The sequence below is a fragment of the Giraffa tippelskirchi genome, chromosome 2 (assembly GCF_054371585.1).
Source record: "Giraffa tippelskirchi isolate mGirTip1 chromosome 2, T2T-mGirTip1v1.2.pri, whole genome shotgun sequence".
NCBI lineage: Eukaryota > Metazoa > Chordata > Mammalia > Artiodactyla > Giraffidae > Giraffa > Giraffa tippelskirchi.
The window spans coordinates 58,501,544-58,523,733 of NC_137276.1; the positions used below are offsets into that span (position 1 = coordinate 58,501,544).

Genomic DNA, 22,190 nt, shown 5'->3' on the forward strand with positions numbered 1-22,190 from the left:
ATTGCACTCTCCATGGACCAGAAGCAGCTGCCGGGTAATTCCAGCCAAGGGCAGGCCTTCCCCCTGCTGCCTCTGCAGGCCTGGCAGGGTGGGTGCGATCCGGTGTGCCCTGGCCTCCTCCCTGCACCCTCTGTGCCAAGGGGTAGTGGGAGGGAACAGGGAAGCACGGGTGTTTCCCTCGGATACTTGGGCGTGGGTTGTGTTTTGGCTCCACCAGAAGAGAACCAGAGAGAAGTACGTATCCAAGTTTATGACTTGGTGACAACACAACCCTTGGCCAAGAGTCCAGAGCTTCAGGACTGCAGATGCTGAATGAGATGGACAGGGAGAGCTGGGCCAGACTGGACAGGAGTACTTCAGAGGGCCCAGGACATGTGGCGCATGAAGGGCGGAGGAGGAATGGGCAGGAAGAGAAAGGTGTGACACCGTGGGGCATGTGGACCCTGCCCTGGGACTTCACCATGCCCCGGGGAGAAAGGCCAGGGCACTGTGCCATGCTGGACAACAAACAGGATGGGCTGACAGGGGACTCTGGTCTCTGCTTTTTGCCCTGGGATCTTTGGTAAGTCTCCTGTCTTCTCTGAGCCTCAGTTTCCCCATCTATGATATGCTCTTAGGAATCTTTAGGAGGCCTTCTGGAGGAAGGAAGGAAGCAGAGCAGGGAAGCAAGTCGTGAGAAGCCGGGAGCCCCACACCAGCACACCTTGCCTCCTCCTCTAACCTTCGATCCAGGCTGGCAGATAACTGGAAGGGCCCCTGTAGGGGTCCCGTCACTAGAGCTGCCACAGAGCCCTGGGCTTGCAGAGCTGCGGACACTGGGGATGGATGGTCAGGCAGAAGGGTGAGGAGCAGGCTGGCAGACAGATGGCCTCCTGAGATGAGCAGCTCAAGCTGATGGCTGTCACTCCCCAGGCCCCAGCTCCCCCTAGAGAAACTCACATCCTGCTTGATGACCTGGAGAGTGGGGTTCTCAGCCTGTTCCTGGCTAACCTGGTTGTAGCAGCCCCTCTTCTAGAGGATTTAGAGCCCCTTTCTCCTGAGCAGCAGCACCCCATGGCCTGTAGAGCCATGAGAGCCAGAGTTAGGGGCCTTCCTGTAGAGCCCAACTTCAGCCCCTCATTCAGCCTGCCCACGGCAGGGTCGCTGCCCAGTACCTTGAGAGGTTGGAGTATACAGGCCGGCTGAAGGCAGGCAACAGTATTAAAACACAGCAAAGAACCACTCACATCTGACCCCTTCGACCAAGAAGCTCAGCTTTCTAAATAGGGTCTCCTTCCCAGCCTCCTTCTAGTTAGGGAGGAGGGTGTGACATGGGAATGCACCCACAGGGGGCATTTGGGATGCTGCCTTGCTGACTCAGAGCTACTCTCATATTAGCCTGAGTTTACCACTCTTTTCCTCAATATTGAAGTCCTATTCATCCTTTAGGTCAATGCTGCACCTCCTCCAGGAAGACTTCCTGTCTACACTAACTCACAGGAGTGTCTCTGACACTCATCATACTCCTGTTACCGAATCTTGCACTTAACTTTTCTCCCATCATCTTACACTTGTTCCATTTTTCTCTGCACCTCACATGGGCTATAACCCAACACTAATTATAGTCCACTATCGATGGGGTTAGTTGAAAGCCACCAACATTTAAGAAGAAGAATCCTGTTTTCCCCGTGTTAGCAAAGGCTTACAATTGGCCATTTATAGTCCAACATCTTCGTTTTACAGTTGGAGACACTGAGGCTCAAAGAGAGAATGTGCTCTACCTGAGGTCACATAATGAGTCAGTCAGTGGTGGGGCTGGCCTTGGAATCCTCTCACTGCAAGCTCAGTCTCACAGCCATTTCTGAGTCTCTTCTGGAACCTCCTTGACAGATGATCTTCCTCTGCATGGGTGCCTCTAGTTCCTGGGAGCTCAGCCCTGCGTTTCTTCTACCCAGAAAAAATCTGTTTCACTGTAACCTCCTCCCACTGATCCGCCTTTGCCACTCATTCATTGGTTTGATCTCTCATCCATTCATTCAAACACTTCTTGATCACTTGTCTTATGCCACGTGAATTAAACAAGTATGTCTTGCCCCCCAGAACAGGGGACAGCTGCAGAGGGCATTAAATGCTTGGTATAAAATTCTGAGTTCCAGGAGGGCAGAACAACTATGTGTTCTCTCCCTGGATCTCTAGGGCCAATCACAGTGCGAAGCACTGCAAGGGGTCAATAAGCATTTACGGAATAGAAAAGAAAGGGCGGGTGACAGTGATATGAAACAGGGAAAGGTCTGTTCAGGGTATGATGGTAACAGAGAGAATCCAGTTCTGCTTGTGCTGGGGGAAGGAACCGTCAAGGTGGGTTTAGCAGGAGGCCAGAGAAAGGATGGCGCTTCAGCAGACAGGGGAGGTGGGGAGGGACCAGCAGGAACATCTCTGTACAAAACCGCAAAGAACAGGCTACATTTGGTCCCACTAAACCTTCTTGTGGAGCCATCATAGGGCAGGAACAAGAAGTAGGAAGAACTGGGGCAAATACGGACAGCTGGACCTCAAAGGGCCTTGAACCCTAAGTAAAGGGACCTGGACTTGGCCCTGAGGTGAAAGGGAGGCAGCGGTGCTTTCTCCGAGGTGAGGGTCAGCATCGAAGCAGTGCTTTGGAAAGATCACTCCAGTGACCGACCCTGCAGGGAACACGTCCCCTGGCTCACATGAGGACCCGTCTGGAAGCCAGTGCGATTGTCCAGGTGAGAGATGATTACAGAGCAGCCAAATGACCCATCAGTTCCCAGCTGAATGGTAATTGGGCATTCCAAACACAATCCCAGGGGCGTCAGTGTCCCCCACCATAATTTCCGCCCTGCGATACTGGCTTGCCCTGCGTGAGTAGCTTAAGCAGCTTACAGCTAATCCTCTGTTGGCCCTGGCCCCTCCTCACTGCACCATGGCCAGCCCCTGGGTGGGCAGAGCTGTGCTTCTGCTTGAGGACTCTTATACGTCCTTTCTTGTCTCTTTTCGGGGCCACCATCAGGATCCCGAGCTTTCTCAACACCAAGATGGCCTCCGTGGCTTTCAGGCCCAAATTGATTAATCATCACTTTATTTCAGCTATCAGCTCTGCGGCAATTGGCATATTTATTCCTAATCAGCTCTTAAAAACGGCATCATTCAAAGGTGCTTAACCACATTACTTAATTCTCAGCCCGTATTGCTATTGATTTCAAATATTCTCTTCAAGATATGGCTCATCATTCAATGCAGAAGTCTGTTTATATAATAATCTTATCTGGTTACTAAAATCTGTGAAATCTCTTCAATTGCCTCTAATGCAAGATTGGAGGCTGGTTGCTAAATGAGTCAATTTTACTTTAATTTGGTTTATTTACAGTACATGTTTTAATGCTCCGCATTCCCGTCTTTTGCAGCGACACTGCAAATAAAGGCAAATATAGGCAGAGAGAGAGGTCTGTGCTTTTCTCAGTCTGCGGGAGTCAAGGCAGCCAGACTGAGCACCCTGAAATGGAGCTCTCTGTCTCTGCTGGCCCATGGAGAACCTGCAGTGGTCCTCAAGTGCCAACAGCGGCCGTGCACGGCAAGGCTCTCAACTTCGACTGGATTCAAGTCCCCGCTCTTGATCACTAAAGATCAGCAAGTTGCCTGACATCAGGAAGCTTCAGTTTCTCCTCTCTGAAATGGGGGTAATGTAACATGTCTCCAGGTGCCCTGGAAGAACCATCAGAAGCTTTTGATGGTTAAATGAAAATTCACATGGTAGGTATTACACACAGAAGATTTCCCTGTGCGCCCCAGCACCAGTCTCCCATCCCCGTGCATCAGCTCCCTCGCTGTGTTGCTTTGCTCCTGGACCAAACAGTTGTCTCAAGTCTCTACGTCTCACCACTTCTCCCTCCTCCCTTTGCTTTGTACCCACTGCTGGATGACAAGCACTTTCTGGGTCTCTTTGATGAAATGCCAAGGGAGAAAATGCAATTGAGCCCTTGTGTCACTAGTTGCTGGCAGCCTGATCCCTGGTCCTGTGGCCGGAGAGCAACAGCCAGGATCAGTGGCAGAGGACCTGGCCATGCCTCCTCTGCAGAGCCTGGAATATACCAGATGCTTGGCTAGGCAGCCCTGGGCCTCCCCACCTTGCTTTAGAGACACAGGCATGAGCAAATGCAGGTGACACAGCACTGCAAGCTGATGCTGTCGGGCTGCAGGAGGAGGCGTGGGATGTTCAATGAACCCAGTGCTCGTTTCTATGTTTTTGTTTGCTAAGGATGTGGGAGGAACGTGTGCCCGGCGCCATCCCAGGGCCTCTCCTTCGCCAGGGCAGAGCTCAGGGACCCTCCTGCTTGTAGCAGGTGGTTCCCATTTTGCCCTAGGACGTGGCAGCTCTCTCTTGGTCAGGTGTGAAAGCTGCCATTTCACGCTCATCTTGCCCAATTAACAACAGCTGGTCCCCTATAAAACCAACTGGTGAGGTGGTTTGTTATTGGAAGACAATGCAACATCATTAGGCATTAATGGCTCCAGCCTCGTTTCCTGGCCCAAGTTCACAGGGTTAATGTGGCAAGATGTTGGGATTCACCATGCAGAGCTACTCACTCCAGTTTGTAGGCATCTTGTTCAAGCTTCCTTTTCAGAATCAGGAACTGGGAGGTGAAGGGCAGGTGGAGGGCCTGTATTTTCTGGAAGAGGCACTTTGCAGGAGGTGGTGGATCTGTCACTTACAGGAAAGCAACTCTCAGTGCTCCTGGCTTGAGAATTGAGGGGAATCATGGACTGTGTTCAGACAAGTGCCCTTTCACTAGCAATTTAAAGGCTTGACTGGGAGAGATGATGTTGGGCAGGCTGGGACTTAGAAATCATGCATCGTGAGTAACTTCACTACATGTAATTCAAACCAGCCTCCTATTGTGGAAATGTCGTCATGGGCTTGTACATTTCCTGTGACTTAAAACCAAAGCCTTGGTCTACATATCCCCCTCAATCTTACTAATAGCGACCAACACGGTTTCACAAGGAAATCTTCCTTTCAGTAAGCAAATCACAGATCTCCATAATATTCATTCATTCAATCATTCACTCGACAAATATTAAGTGACCATTTATTTTGTCTATTGATTTTCCAGACTGTGCTGACAAAAACATCTGCCACTCCCAACAAATGTAGTTTGACCAGATACATCTCATGGGTTTTTGTTAAAAGGAACAATTTTTATTTATCCTTCACTCCTTCCTTCCTTCCACGAAACATTTCCCAGTTATACTTAACACATAGTTAAGATTCAGTTTCTATGCTGAAGGACCAAGGAACGTATATGCTCATAGTGACAACATGGGACCCCTACCAAGAGAAGGCCCAAAGCCCAGTCAAGGAGCCCTTGGTCCTGCCAGCAGCTGGCTATTCCAGCATGAGATTTGGACAGAGCCTTGGGGGTGATCCAACAGTGGTGGGTTGGAGCCTTGGGCTGAGTTCATACATCTCATTCAGTTTATGTTTGCCCCAGCAGTTGTTCTCCCTTGATGTTCAAACAAATGGATCCTATCTCAACTCTGCTAAGGGAAACCAGCACATAGACATGGAATCCATCCCCAGACAGAGCTTAATTTGGAGAGGAGCATCCCAATCCAGTATTCTTGCCTGGAGAATTCCGTGGACACAGGAGCCTGGCGGGTTACAGTCCATCGAGTCAGACACAACTGAAGTGACTTAGCATGCACGCATCCTTAGGGCCAGCCTAGTGTAGCAACACCATTCCACCCCCAACAGAAGAGAAAACTTGGGAAACCACACCATGGCCACTGGATCCATCTCCTAGAAAGTGCCTGATGTGAAGTCTCAGTCCATCAGGATTTTTGGTTACAAAGGAAAATCATCTGTGCTCACACACACCCTGGAAAAGCAGTAGATTAAAAGGACTCGCTGTCTGTTCCATTCCTGTGGCATTTAATCACCTAGTGCCCTGAGCACTCACTTTCATTTCCTTCTCGTGTCGTTCTCGAATTTTTCTTAGGAAGAAGTCTTACCCTCTACATACCTGCTGCCAGGGGAAAGATATAGAGACTTATCTACATTCACTTTGTTTTGAAACCAAAATTAGGGCATAAGTTCTGGCAAACGATTATTGCACCCCTTCTGGGAATTTCCTTGCTGGGAAGAAATCTGAAAAATTCAGTAGTCTAAATGCCAAAATTTGGGGTATTTAGGAAAGTCAAGTGACTTAATGGTGACCCAGGACATGTTTGCCCAGTTTTACTACTTAAGAGCCTACTGTGTGACCACGGGCAAGTCTCCACCCATCTCTGGTCATCGAGTCCAGTCTATTATGGAGACTAGAAGGCAGATGGTTGCCAGAGTCATAATTCACTGCCCCTTTCCACCTCCAACATCCCACACACAAGGCCAAGCCCAGTAGACAGCTGGGCACTCAGAGTCCCTCAGCAAGGTGGTCTTGAATGAATGAAAAACATTTTACAAGTGGGAGACATGCTCTAAATGGGCCACCCCCAGGTTCTCTGCAGTAGGACTTTTGGAAAAATCTCTCTAGATGCAGCATTATCTGGATATTGATTTCCTGCAAACCAGCTGACCTGTATTTACAATATCCACGTTTGTTTTGGAAAATATCCAAATGTCCACTTAACTGGGCTGGAGGCCAGCATAATCTGCGTATATTGTTGTAACCATGAGATTAATGGTAGGCCTTGCTCTGAACCTTCTGGTTACATCATTCACCTGGGGCTGTCTCTTAGGTGCAGATAACGATAATGGATTGTTCTTCACTGTAGTCATTCTCCTGCTGTTTCAGGAGCCTTAGCCTTGCTGGGAGGCAGTGTGGGCATCACTTTGGAGATAGACTGGGATGAGTACCAAGATGAGCTCCAAATCCTCAATCCTTATCTATCTATCTGTCTATCATGTACCAGCTGCACCACCTAACCTCTCTGAAACCTTTGTTTCCTCATACATAAAGGCCATATCATCTACTTCACACTATTACGGTGAGGACTAAACAAAAGAAGTGTTTTCATAAATGTTGGTGTTCTGTCCACTGATACTCACATTCACTCACACAAATTTCTGCTACCAATGGAAAGACAGTTCAGCAGTTCATTTGATGTCGAAATAGAACATAAATTAGAACTCAACAACAACTAAAACAAACCCATTACAGAACAGGCAAAGGAATTGAATAGACATTTCTCCAAAGAAGATATACATACAAATGGAAAATAAATATATTAAAAAAACCAAACACTTGCCATCACTACTCTTTAGGGAAATGCAAATCAAAAGCACAGTGAGATACCACTTCATACCCATTAGTATGGTGATAATGAAAAACCAAACAGGATAGAAATAATAAGTGTGGGTGAGAATGTGAAGAGATGGGAACCCTAATGGACTGCTTATGGGAATGTAATATGGTGCAGCTGCTTTGAATATGTTGGTTCCTCAAAAAAAAAATTAACAGAATGACCATATGATCCAGCAAGTCCATTTATGGATATTATTGTTGCTCCATCTCCAAGTCATGTCCAACTATTTGCGACCCTATGAACAGTCTCCCCAGTCCTTCACTATCTCTGGGAGTTTGCTCAGATTCATGTCCATTGAATCAGTGATATTATGTAACCATCTCATCCTCTGCCACTCCCTTCTCCTTTTGCCTTTAATCTCTCTCAGGATCAAGGTCTTTTCCAATGAGCTGGTTCTTCACATCAGGTAGCCAAAGTATTGGAGCTACAGTTTCAGCACTAGTCCTTCCAATGAATATTCAGGGTTGATTTCCCTTAGGATTGACTGGTTTGATCTCCATGCTGTCCAACGGCCTCTCAATAATCTTCAGTACCACGGTTCAAAAGCACCAGTTCTTTGGCACTCAGTCTTCTTTATGGTCCAACTCTCAAATCCATACATGATCACTGGAAAAATCATAGCTTTGACTATACAGATCTATACATCCAAAATAAGTAAAAGCAGAGATTCTAATTGCTATTCATATACCTATGTTCAAAGTGGCATTATGAAAAATAGCTAAAAGGTAGAAGTAGCCCAAGTGTTCATTGACAGATGAATGGATAAAAAAAAAATGCAGTACACACATATACTGGCATATTATTCAGGTTTTATAAAAAAAGAAATCCTGACACATGCTAGAACAGGGATAAAACTTAAAGACATTACGTTCAGTGAAACAAATCAGTAAGACAAAGATGCTGCATGATTCCACTTATATGAAGTACTTAGAGAAATCAACTTCATAAAGATAGAAAGTAGAGTAGTGATTGTCAGAGGTTGGGAAAGGGAGACATATAGAATTAGTGTTTAATGGGGACAGAGTTTCAGTTTGGGAAGAAGAAAAAGTTAGGAAAGTGGATGGTAGTGATGGGTGCACAATAGTATGAATGTACTTAATGCTGGAACTGAACCGCACTCTTAAAAATAATTAAAATGCTAAGTTTTAGGTTAGAAATATTCTACCAGGATAGAAAAATTCTAAAACAATGGGACATGGGTTATGATGTTATTTCTAGCACAGAAATTAACTTCCTTGGGGGTTTTAATTTCCAACAGGACTTCAACATTCTCTGAATTATCTTCATTATCTATGATGAATGGTGATGATCTTAACCATAACAATTTTTACAGTTTTTTTTGAACCGTTAGATCCAATCTCATTTCTTGCTCACAACGGAAACACCCTTATTTTTAATGGATCAGGAACTCAAGCCTCGGAAAGGGCGCACTCCAGAGTTAGGACCTCAAGGTCACCCAGCTGGTCGCTTGGCAGAGCCAGAACCATGAGCCCAGCTGGAGGCATGCAGGCTAATGGCTATGTATGTGGGGAGAGCAGAGGAGCAGGGAGAGTCTTGTCCACTCAAGGCACATCTCATTTATGGAGGGGTTATGCAGGCTCTGCGTGAGGCCTGAAGTCAGGGGGCTTCTGGTAGGCTGGAGGAGCTCCAACCAGAAACACTTGACTTCTGCCAGCCCAGTCCTCTACCAGATGTGAGCCAAAGAGGGGCGTGGAGTGGGTGCAGTTTCCCTCAAGGGAGCCATCAGTTCCTTACAGAAGATTGTTCCTAAGTGAACTGGGGAATCTGGGAAATAGCAGTGGCCTGGGCGCCCCAGACCTGGCTACTGGTCTTATCTCCTATATCTTTCTGTGTGACCTGGGATAGAGCATTAACTTCTCTGGGCCACCAGCTTCTCTCTGCACTTGTACCTCTCAGGAGGTCGTTCTCAAAGACTGGGAGGGTATGGAAAGGGCTGTGTGAGCAACTAAGCCTGTGAATGTGAGGGGCGTCGCCCCACTCACTGAAGAAAGGAAGGGTCCGAGGTTGGACGGTGTCACGAGCACAATTAAAAATTCACATTCAACTAGTGTTTATGGAACACGTGCCTGGCTACCTGGCAAATGTGTTTACAAGGTATATTCTGCTTACTCCTCACACAGCATGGTAAGAAGGCACATGGCTAGCCCTGTTATCCAGGTAAACCTTGGAGGGGTTAAGACATGTGCTCAGGGTCACAGAGGTACTGAACCATGGAACCAAGATGCTAAGGCAGGTTGGCCTCCTTCAGAGTCACTGAGTCACATGTCCTTCCTCGAGATGGCTTCAGGCCAGTAATGGATGCTGGGTGCTGCATGCACAGATGAAGAAGTTATGGTCCAGCATTTGGGGGAGTGAGTCTGATCAGTAAATAATGCCAATGTACTTTGGTGAGTGCTGAGCATTCCGGTGCCCAGAGCAAGGGGTGTGTACCTGAACTTAGAGATTAGAGGAGGGATTTCTGGAAGACTTGTATACGAGCTGGGCTGTGAAGTGTGCTTGAGAGTTGGCCAGGGGAGGAAGGGTAGAAAGGCTTTTCAGACAGAGGTCCATACATGAGCAACTGCATGGAAGCATGGAACAGCATGCCATGTTTAGAGAAACAGAAAATGACTGGTCCACCCAAAGCAAGCTTGGAGCTCAAGGAGGGACAGAAAATAGAGTTGAAGAAACAGGCAGAGCCTTGGGTATGACCCAAGGGCTTGGGCTGTATCCTGTGGGTGTTAGGGAGCCATGGAAAGGTTAAAAAAAGCCAGGAGATCCAGAGTCAGGTTTGCACCCACACTCATGCACATGCTCAGACTGAGAGAAGACGCCAACTCCAGCACTGAGGATGGGGTAGTGAGGGGCAGCCATATGGCAATAGAGTCTGGAACCCTTGTGGAATAGTCTGGGCAAGAGCTCAGCTGGTTGAGAACTCAGCCTGCTCTGAGCCTGCATCCCAGGTTCCCAGCACAGGACCAGGCAGCCATGAGAGATAGTCCGGATGGGAGGGTGGGTTCCTGAGTCAGGCTGCCTTATCCTGGCTCCAATAGCCACCACCTGTGCAGCCTGGGGCACTTATTTCACCTTTCTGTGCCTTGGACTATTCCGCTGGCTAACAGATAACACTAGCATCGCCTGGGATTGCAATGAGAACCAGGGAGCAGTGAGCAACGGAAGGGGTGGAGCACAGAGCCTGGTGGAGCTTGCCCACGGGAAAGGAGACCCTCTTCCCATCACTGTGAAGGCTCCACCACCCCCTTTCTCGGTGCCCCCTCCCCAACCAAGTCTCAAAGGAGGGGTGGGCAGTTTAGTATTAAATGGCCTGGGTGAAATGCATTCTGCTGGCAATTGCCTTCACTGCCTGCCATAAAAATACATTTATATTTAAATATGCTGGGATAATTCTTAAGTTTTATTAGTACTTAAATATTTTGGCATGTTTATTTCTCCTGGAACAATTATGGAGGTTTCATTGTTTTATTCGCAAAAAAAAAAAGACTAAATCTCCTTTGACAATAAACCCCCGACAGGTGACTATGGCGCTATCTCCAGTGTGGCGCTATCTCCCATTATAGTCTAGTCAGCTCTCGGGATGTGGAGGCAGAGTCGGGGAGGAGAGGACCAACCTCAGAGAGGCCCCAGACATCTCCCATTTGGCCCTCCCCCTCTGCACTGAGGCTGCCTGGGTGGACCATGTGTTCTCTGGCTCCCCACTGAGTTCAGCCAGTGGGCAGCTCCATCCAGCAGGAGACCCCAAGGAGGGAAAAAAGACAAGTTGGAGTGCTGGACCTCTGGCTTCCTCCCTTTGGGGTCTGAGGGGCTTCTGTCCCAGCTCTCGCAGCCTCCCTATTAACATAACCGCTCCCTCCTCGTCATTCAGACCTGGGGTGCTTAGAGCACTCTGGGTCCTACTAGCTGCGGTACGCCGTGCTGTGCTGTGCTCTGTCCATGCTTCTCCTCCATTCTGGCCCCACTCTTGTCAACAGCCCCTTATCAACTCTTCAGTCACCCATCAGAGTGAGCCAGCTGTCTCCTACGGGGACCCTCGTGGATACCAAGACCTAGGTAGGCTTTTGCCATTGAGGAAGCACTTTCCATTCAACATTTTGGTTAATGCTCCAAGCGATCCTGTAAATAGAGACAGCAGAGCTGCTCCCCCTATAGTTTTCTGATGAAGATATCAAGGCCCAGAGAGGTTGCCCACCCTTCCCAAAGTCACACAGCTTGCAAGCAAAGGAAGCAGGGCCAATGACCAAGACCACTGAACACAAGCTCCAGATTCTTCCCACTCCTTCACAGCTGCTGGTGCTAGACGGTGAGATGGAATGATGGAAAAAAACAGAGGCTGATCCTTCTTCCACTTTGGACAAGACACTGCTCTCACTTGCTATCTGAACTGCCTGCAGTCCCCTTCCTAGGACAGGTAGGGGTACAGGAGGAGGGAAGTGCAGCTCAGCAACAAGGGGGAGACTAAGAACTGTCTCAGTCTTTCTTTTAGCTGTGTGACCTTCAGCAAGTTACTTAAAATCTCTGAGCTTCCATTTCTCGTTTGCATCAGAGAGAGAATACTCACTGGGTAAGTAGGGCTCAGAACGAAAATGACCTCTTTAGCCTTAAAGCAGTCTAATAATGAAGGGTTACTGAGCAAGCACTGTGTGACTTGGAATGTTCTAAGCACTTTATGTGTCATGTCCAGGTGAGGCAGGTACTGCTATTATTATCCTCATTTGACAGATGTAGATACCAAGGCACAGAAAAGTTAGGTGGACCATTTCTACCCACTACCCCCATCCCATAGCTGACATCTGAACACAGACCATAAGGTCCCAGGGCCCACTTCCAATCCTTGCTAAGGAGGAGCTGGAGGCGCCTTAGGCTGCACCCAGCCCAGGTGACCTGACAGCTGGGGAGGTCAGGTTGGGCAGAGCAAGCACCCTGGCCAGTATCACACAGTGATGGGGAGCAGGGCCTCTTGACCCCAAATCCATAGTTTGTCCCTGTGGATTTAACAAAATAACACTGACTAAAGATTAGCATTTGCAATCCCTTTCTCTAAGTGGTTGGTCTCTCCTTTACTCCTCTTCCACGTGAACAGAGGGACCACTGATGTGGCATTCAGGGAGGCCCTGTGCCCTTCTGCCCCCCAACACTGATCCAGGTATCTGTCCTCCGAGTGCCAGGGTCCAGCAGGAGTGTTTTTCTCTTGAATAGATGGGTTGAGCTGTCTGGAGGTCAGCACTGCAGGTGAATTAGCCTCACCCCCAACCCCCTGCAGACACAGACCCCAGGCCTTCGAGAGTGAAGATGCCTGACCTAGGAAAGGGAGGGAACTGGGCTTTGAAGCTGAACAGTGTACTGGTTGAGCTGTGTGTGTCACAAACACTCCAGGCTTCAATGCCCAACTCTGCCGAGGCCTAGCTCTGTGGCTTTGGGTAATTTATTTCTCCCCTCTGAGCCTCAGTTTCCTCATCTGTAATACGGGCATCTGTAACAGCACAAGACTGATGGCAGGTGTGGTATTATAATATCTAACAAGGGGTACACAGGGGCACTGATCAATCATACCTGGGGCCAGTCACAAACACCAGCACTGTTACCCTGGAGTTGCCTGAACTGATTATCAACAATCAGAGAGAAATGCTAGCAAGGGGTCCCACAGCAGATGCTCCATAAACAGAAGCCATTGTTTTATTTGTAAATTTCAAGTACTCTGGTCTCCTCCATGTTGTGACGTTTTTGACACTTCAATCCTTTACAGCACATGATGGAAATTTCATTACCGCAACTCCAGGTGCAGGGAGAATGCCAAGCACTAGTGGAGAGATTTCATCCAGTCCTTCACATACTGATGGAGCAGGCCCTCTGCACGGTGCTGGGCGGGAGCAGGGAAGAACACAGCAGCCTCTGTTCGCAGGGGGACTCAGATCAGCGGGAGAGTCACAGAAACAAGCTGGGAGAGAAAGTCAGGAAGAAAGAAAGGCCGAGTGCAAGGCAAGAGGCTGACCAGGACACTGAGACAGAACACAGGCTCTGAGTGCAGACCCTTTAGTTTCCCAGCTGTGAGATCCTGGGCAAGTCAGTGAACCCCCCGCCTCTTCCCATATCCACACAGTTCCTGATCTGTTGCATGGGGATGCTAATATTTATCCCAACGTCTTGCTGGGGAAGCTGACTGAGGTCCTGCCCTGTTGAAGCAGCTGCACAGGTCTCGCGTTGTATTCTCCCCCTTCCCAACACACAGCTGGGCTTACGGAGGGAGGGGGACCTCACTCTGGTCAGAGTGGTCTGGAAAAGCTTCGTAGAGGAGGCGGTGGGGAGCTGTCTTGAAGGGTGAGAGGGGCTTTGAGAGGTGGAGAAGGCTGAGGGAACAAAGGCAGGAAGAAGGGAGGACGAATGGGGCCCCAGAAAGAAACCCCAGGCAGCAGGGATAGGCGATGAAACAGCCAGTTGCTCCAGGGTTTTGCTGATCATCCTCTGGAATCATCGCAATTTGGAGCAGGAGTAACAGCTTCTATCTAAAAAGGCCAGATTCTCATCATCTGACTCAACCCCAGTGGAAGCTACCAGAAAGCTTCTAGCCATGAAGCACCAAGGTTGGGAGCTCTGAGTGGGGCTGAGAGGGTAGGGGAAAGGGGAGGCCCCAGGTGGGCTGACTACAGGGTGGTACATGGACTAGACAGCCATCCTGTCCTGGGTAGCCCACTCAGGAGGCTGGCCTCCTGGGCAAAGGCCTCTTGCCCTTAGCCTAGAAGTTACTAGGAGAAGAAGACGGCGGCAGGGGGTGGGTTAGAGAGAGAAGAAAGCCCAGGCTTGGGGGTGAAATCTCCTTGTTCTTGCTCAAATGCAGCAGTGGCTGCCCCAAGCTCTCCAGACCAGGTACAGGGGGTCTTCCCCAGGCCCAGCCAAGTGGGAGTGAGCCAGGTCAGAGCTTGTCTAGGCCTTGGTTCCTACTCTTGAAAACTTGGCTGTGACCCTCTCCCAGCTTTCTGTCAAACCCACCTGAAAATAAAAAGGCTGGGAAGGAAGCCAGCAGCAGGCCTCCATGGCCAAGGGAAACCCCAGCTCTCATTATCCAGCCAGTTTAGACAGAGCTGGGAGAAGAGACAGAGGGGGTCTGAATACTTCTTGTCTCCAGGTAGAAGAGCCATTTCGGTCTCCATCCAACTAGTGTGTCTTCTACCAGAAAGAAGCTGGATTTAATGCTAGAGAAAAAGTGGGTTCTGAAGGCCTATGAGTTGTCCCCACCCCACCCCAGCTTCCACACGACTTGCTTCTCAGCTCAGCCATTAGGAGAGCAGCCTCAACACCCCACAGCTGCTCTCAGAGGGTGTGGTTGTGATAACAAAATCCTAGGATGGAATCCACAAAGGATTCTTCTTCCAGGTCATCCATTTTACAGACGGCCACAGTGTTGGATTTCTGGATAGTTTGTATCTTCTTGCCCCAACATGTTTTGAGAAAAACAAACGAACAGTAGGCACTCATTGCTGTGTTCAGCTTGTCTCCATCCCTCCACCTGGAGGCAGGGAACCCTGTAGCCCCCTCCCCACTGGGAGGTAGGTCCTATCTTTAGTCTGGAAGTCTGCTGTCTCCATAGAGAAGGGAGGTGCCCCTCCGTGTCTCTGACACGTTTTCCTATGCCCCGAGCAGGAGTGCTAACTCATGCTTACTCACATCTCCTCCTCGAAGCTCATCCTACACAATCATCATGATCCCAAGAATCCTGGGAACTTGGGGTGGAACTGCCAAGTGAAAACACTAGGATGCCATTGCCACCTCCACCTCCCTCCTCATCTTTGCCTGAAATGCTGGGAAAGCTTTGGGATCATCTTGGGTAGCCTTCTCATTTCATAGAGGGGAAGATGAGCCCAGTAAAGGGAGGGACCATTCTCACATTCACACCTGTTCTAAAGGTAGGGCCACTGGATTCAGCAGAGGTCCCTCCTCCACCTGGAGGCCCCACATGGTTTAACTGTGAGGTTAAACATTTTGAGGGAGGAGCCTGTGTGCAGCAATGAGCCACTGGCTTGAGCATCTCCTGTGGGCCTCGGGCTATGAACTCTCATCGTCATGAGTAGAGCTGACCCTGAAAACCACACACAGATAGGCTCAGTAAACCAGGACTTTATGAAGAACACAAAAGGCCCAGTTCATTCAGTGTTCATTCATTCATTCAACCAATTTGTATTAAGTTGTTATATACCAGGGGCTAGTGAAGAAAGTATGGAAAACCACTAGACCATTTAGGTATGACCCAAATCAAATCCCTTATGATTATACAGTGGAAGTGACAAATAGATTCAAGGGATTAGATTTGATAGACAGAATGCCTGAAGAACTATGGATAGAGGTTCGTGACATTGTACAGGAGGCAGTGATTAAGACTATCCCCAAGTAAAAGAAATGCAAAAAGGCAAAATGGTTGTCTGAGAAAAGAAGAGAAGTGAAAGGTAAAGGAGAAAAAGAAAGATATACCCATCTGAATGCAGAGTTCCAAAGAACAGCAAGGAGAGATAAGAAAGCCTTCCTCAGTGATCAATGCAAAGAAATAGAGGAAAACAATAGAATGGGAAAGGGTAGAGATCTCTTCAAGAAAATTAGAGATATCAAAGGAACATTTCATGCAAAGATGGGTACAATAAAGGACAGAAATACTATGGACCTAACATAAGCAGAAGATACTAAGAAGAGGTGGCAAGAATACACAGAACTATACAAAAAAGATCTTCATGACCCAGATAACCACGATGGTGTGATCACTCACCTAAAACCAGACATCCTGGAGTGTGAAGTCAAGTGGGCCTTAGGAAGCATCACTATGAACAAAGCTAGTGGAGGTGATGGAATTCCAGTTGAGCTATTTCAAATCCTAAAATATAGTGGTGTGAAAGTGCTGCACTCAATATGCCAGCAAATTTGGAAAACTCAGCAGTGTACACAGGACTAGAAAAGGTCAGTTTTCATTCCAATCCCAAAGAAAGGCGATGCCAAATAATTCTCAAACTACCACACAGTTGCACTCATCTCACATGCTAGCAAAGTAATCCTCAAAATTCTCCAAGCCAGGCTTCAACAGTACATGAACTGAGAACTTCCAGATGTTCAAGCTGGATTTAGAAAAGGCAGAGGAACCAGAGGTCAAACTGCCAACATCCGTTGGATCATCAAAAAAGCAAGAGAATTCCAGAAAAACATCTACTTCTGCTTTATTGACTATGTCAAAGCCTTTGGCTGTGTGGATCACAACAAACTGTGGAAAATTCTTAAAGAGATGGGAATACCAGACCACCTGACCTGCCTCTTGAGAAACCTGTATGCAGGTCAAGAAGCAACAGTTAGAACTAGACATGGAACAACAGACTGGTTCCAAATTGGGAAAGGAGTACATCAAAGCTGTATATTGTCACCCTGCTTATTTAACTTATACACAGAGTACATCATGCGAAATGCCAGACTGGATGAAGCACAAGCTGGAATCAAGATTGTCAGGAGAAATATCAATAACCTCAGATATGCAGATGACACCACCCTTATTGCAGAAAGCAAGGAAGAACTACAGAGCTTCTTCTCTTGATGAAAGTGAAAGAGTAGAGTGAAAAAGTTGACTTAAAAATCAACATTCAGAAAACTAAGATCATGGCATCCAGTCCCATCACTTCATGGCAAATAATGGGGAAACAATGGAAACAGTGACAGACTTTATTTTGGAGAGCTCCAAAATCATTGCAGATGGTGACTGTAGCCATGAAATTAAAAGACACTTACTCCTTGGAAGAATAGCTATGCCCAACCTAGACAGTATATTGAAAAGCAGATACATTACTTTGCCAATAAGGTAGTCAAGGCTATGGTTTTTCCTGTAGTCACGTATGGATGTGAGAATTGGACCATAAAGAAAGCTGAATGCTGAAGAATTGATGCTTTTGAACTGTGGTGTTGGAGAAGACTCTTGAGAGTCCCTTGGACTGCAAGGAGATCCAAACAGTCAATCTGAAAGAATATCAGTCCTGAATATTCATTGGAAGGACTGATCCTGAAGCTGAAGCTCCAATACTTTGGCCACCTGATGCAAAGAGCTAACTCATTAGAAAAGACCCTGATTCTGGGAAAGATTGAAGACAGGAGGAGAAGAGCATGACAGAGGATGAGATGGTTGGATGGCATCATCAATTCAATGAAGATGAGTTTGAGTAAGCTCCAGGAGTTGGTGATGGACAGAGAAGCCTGGCATGCTGCAGTCCATGGGGTCGCAAAGAGTCAGACACAACTGAATGACTGAACTGCACTAAGTGAAACGATGATGACCAAGAAAGACTGTAATATCTTAAGACTCACACTCTGGCAGAATAACAGCCTGACCAAGCTTCCACTATAGGAGGAGAACTATGTGTGATTCCTTATGGAGTTTACAGCAGCATAATTATATCCAGCATCCTTGAGATGATGTACAGTGTGGCCTCCTATTAACTCCCAATTTCTTCTCCTCTTTCAGTTTTTGGTGAAACCCTTAGCCCCAAGTAGCTGATGAAACCCTTCTTCCCTCCCGTCTGTCCCTCCTTCCTTTAGGGCTTAATATGTACCATATGCTAGAGGAAATGCTGGGAATGCAAAAGGGGTTCTAGGAAGGAAGCAGACTGGAAATCAGATCGTTATAAGGCAATGTGACTGTGTTTTGGTGATATGCAAGCCTGGAGTATCATGGGAGCTCAGAAGAGGGGGCCCTAGCTCACACAGGGGCATCTTTAGTTTGTTTTTTTTTCATATTTCAAATTTTTAATTTTGTATTGGGTTACAGCCGATCAACAATGTTGTGGTAGTTTCAGGTGAACAGTGAAGGGACTCGGCCATACATACATATGTATCCATTCTCCCACCAAGCACCCCTCCCCTCCAGGCTGGCACATCACATTGAGCAGAGTTAAATGTGCTCTACAGTAGGTCTTTGTTGCCATTCTGGAGCATCTTAGTCAGCTTCTGCAGGAAGTGAAGCTGGAGCGCCTTCTTTCACCTTGCTGAGCATCTGCTGAGTTCTAGACACTGTGCTGAGGGTGGGCACAGAGGAGTGAGGACAGATCAGACCCTTCCCATATGCACCTCTCCTCCTAGGGGGCCAGTCTTGATCACCCGGTCCCAGTGGATATTTCTGCTTGTGCTGAATAGCTCCTGGTCCCTCTTCTCTACACCTAGTGTTTGCCTGTCTGGCCTATTTGATCTGCGATGGACTGTCTCATTTACCTTCAAAAGGCCGCCTCACTCATGGAAGAGGATGCTCATTTTCTGCCCTAAGAACCACTTAGAATTCTGGTCTTCACCTGCCACATTTCCAGTGTTCCACTACCTCCTCGAGCACAGAGCTGAGGAGGACTGTCTGCCTGCCACTGCACAAACCCTGCAGAAGTTCTGGCCCACTCACCCACTGCACAAGGAATCCTACAGAGCCCACCCTGTCCAGCTCAGAGCCACCTCTGTTGCTGCCATGTTGCAAGGGCAGGTGGAGACCACGTGTGAACACAAGAAGAATAACTTCTGGATCAAATCCAAAGGAAGCAGTTCCTCCACTGTACAGACACGTGTTTTCTGCACCCTCCCTGTGTCAGCTCTGTGCCCTGAGATGGTGGTGCTGGGGTTTTAAATCTTGTGGGCTCTCTATGCCATTGCATGCATGTGTGTTCAGTCGCTCAGTCTTGTCCAGCTCTTTGTGACCCCATGGACTGTAGCCCACCAGGCTCCTCTGTCCATGGGATTTTCCAGGCAAGGATACTGGAGTCGGTTGCCATTTCCTCCTCCAGGAGATCTTCTCCACTCAAGGATCAAACCCGAGTCTCTTGTGTCTCCTGCCTTGGGTGGCAGATTTTTTTACCACTGAGTTGCCCATTAGTGCAATTCAGAAGTAAAATCAATTGAAACTATTAAATATAATTCAGGCACTCAGAGGTTTAAATAACATAAGCAATATAGCCACTGTACTTAGCAAAAAGTATTTGATATTTTCTATATAAGTCTTTTTATTCCAAACCAAATTTCAATGAAAAATATGATCAATTTCTTATTGATCTTCTCTTGTTGGTCTCCATATTGTTCAAGTCGAGCAACAGAATCAAAATTAAAATCTGGGTTTGTACCCACAGAGAAAATGTCTGGTGATCGAAGTACAAACACTATTTGCTGTAAATCTGCTGTGCAACCCTGAGCAAGTCACTTCATCTCTCTGTTCTAGTCTCCTCATCTAAAAAATCAAGATAATACCTGACTTGTGGGAATGACAAATTAAAAAAGAAAAGTGAGAGTGGCTTTTACATGGTTACCATTTGATCACTTGTTTGTTTTTTTCTTTATAGGTTGCCTTCTTTGAATCCCTTGGTATTGGAGGCTGGGATTAAAAAGCAGGATATTGCACATGTGAGAGGGGTCCCTTCTCATTGTCTTAATCTCATAGGGGCACTTAGTTTCCAAGAACTGAGAAATGGTCTCCCTACAGGGAGCCCACTGGGAGGTAAAGTGTCTACATATTGGGCTTAAGATGTCTACACTTCAGTAGAAATACAATTTTCAAGGGCCCCAGAGTTTATTCCTAGGTTTGGGATGAAAGGGACAATAGGCAGGTTTACCTTCAAAAGGCAGTGCTGGCTTCTGTAGCTTCCTCACTCCATCCGGAGCCATCGCTTTGAATTATACATGAGGCGCTTGCAGGAGCTGTGATGATTTTTCAAATATTTCTCTAATTGATGGGAAGGGCTTTGATAAATTGCTGTAGAACCAGGAGCATCTGATCACAAGGAATTCTGTCTTGTTCCTCCTTGACAGATGTTTATTTGACTTAAAGGGAGAGCAGGGTCCAAAGGAACTACTTTTCTCTCCTGGAACTTTTATTCTATTGAGGGAAAATAATTCTATGAAATGCTATGGTTTTGTTTTTAAATCCAAACATGGGGAGTTCTCCAAGGTCTGCAGTCTTGTGCCTGCCATGTTCAAATGAAGGACTTGAGAACTCAGAGGGGAAGGGCAAGATCCCTGGGCAGCATGAATTCTTGCTTCTCCATCAGGTCCTCATGGCTGCTGAAAGTGGAGAGACAAAATACCTAAGAATCACCTTTCCGCACTATCCAGAAAACAGTCCATATGACATTGTTCTGGATTCTCACTGGAACCTAACTGGAAACTTTCACGTGTCTGGAGCCCTCAATGTCCTGCAAATGAAGGAGGAGGAGGTCCTCAAACTCCTTGCATCAGGAACCCAGTGAGGGGGACCAAGCTTGACTTCCAAGTAGAACAGTATCTACAAAAGGAAGAGGGATGGTGTCTCCATCATAAATCTGAAGGAGACCTTGCCAAAGCTTCTGCAGATGGCTTGTGCCATTGTTGCCACTGAAAACCCAGCGTCATAACCTCTGGGAATGCTGGCCAATGAACTTGTTGCTGCCCCTGGAGCTCCTCCTACTGCTGGCCACTTCACTCCTGGAACCTTCGCTAATCTGATCCAGGCAGCCTTCTGGGAGCCAAGACTTCTGGTGGTTACTGATCCCAGGGCTAACCACCAGCGTCTCACAGAAGCCCCTTACACTAACCTGCCAACCACTACTCTGTGTAACACAGACACTTCTCTGTGCTCTGTGGACACTGCCATCCTGTACAACGATGACAGAGCTCACTCAGTGGATCTGATGTGGTGGCTGTTTGCCCAGGAAGTTCTGCGCATGCGTGGCATCTCCAGTGAACCCCCATGGAAAGTCATGCCTCATCTCTGCTTACAGAGATTCTGAAAAGACTGAAAAGGAAGAGCAGGCAGCAGTTGACAAGACTGTGACCAAGGAGGAATTTCAGGGTGGATGGACTGCTCCAGCTCTGCAGTTCATGTCTACTCAACCTGAGTTGGGCGTCTGAAGGCATGCAGGTGCCCTCTGAGACTATTCAATTCCCCTAGGAAGACTGGAGTGCTCAGCCTGCTGCTGAAGACTGGTCTGCAGCTCCCACTGCTCAGACCGCCGAATAAGTAGGAACAACCACTGAGTGGTCTTAAGCTGTTGTTCCTCAAACTCTTAAAATGGAAATGGGTTGATGGCAAATAGTTTTTTTGAAAAAAAAATCACCTAAGAGCCAGGATACATGGGCACCAACCCACCAGAACATCAGGATGGACCTCAGCCACAGACCAAAGCTGTGGCCTGCAGAACCAGGCATTATTTCTGCTTGCTGGCTTGTGATGGGGTCCAAGGGCCCCAGGGGAGGGCATCAGAGACGTGGCGTGGGGGACAGGGTAAGGGAAGATGGGCACTAACTCAGGGACTTGAGCAATGACTTTTGAGAATGCTATGGAGATATTTCACTACTTTCCAAGATGTGTCTCCCACAGTACTGTTCTTAATGAACACCTCCCTAGCTCCTCTCCCTAAAAGAGTACCTCTGACTCTTAGCATGGCATTTCAAACCCTTCTCCATCCCATTCCAACCCACTTCTCCCACCTTATCCCCCCCACCCCTCCCCATTCACCACCCCCCGACTTCTAGCCCCTTCCCATCCATTACTTATGTAAGTCCCACTCCTTCCGTGAAGTCTGGCCTGACCCTGCTCTGATTCTGGACTCTGCACTTGGCCATCACTTCCTCCATATTGTCACAACACTGTCACAAAGGTCTGATCTAAAATTTAATGTATCCCATTGTGATTTTTGTAACCTGTGTTAGACATTAACCTGCATATGACATTCGTCTAACCAGGGAGGTTTGTTTGGCTCTTGTTCCCACCAGTTATTGTAGGACATGAGGTCACCTCTCCTCCCCAACTTCTCCAGTTATTTCCACCCTGATTAGAGTACAGTTCTTGTGAGTTATTGAAGGGGGATCTCCTTCCCCCCGGCTCCTGCTTCAGTGCTGAGGAACCTCTGCTA

General features: G+C 47.7%; 1 pseudogene; it reads left to right on the top strand.

The window, feature by feature from the left end:
* The first annotated feature begins 317 nt into the window (after window positions 1-317).
* LOC145539538 (small ribosomal subunit protein uS2 pseudogene) lies at window positions 318-21,322 on the top strand (annotated as a pseudogene).
* Window positions 21,323-22,190: the final 868 nt, after the last annotated feature.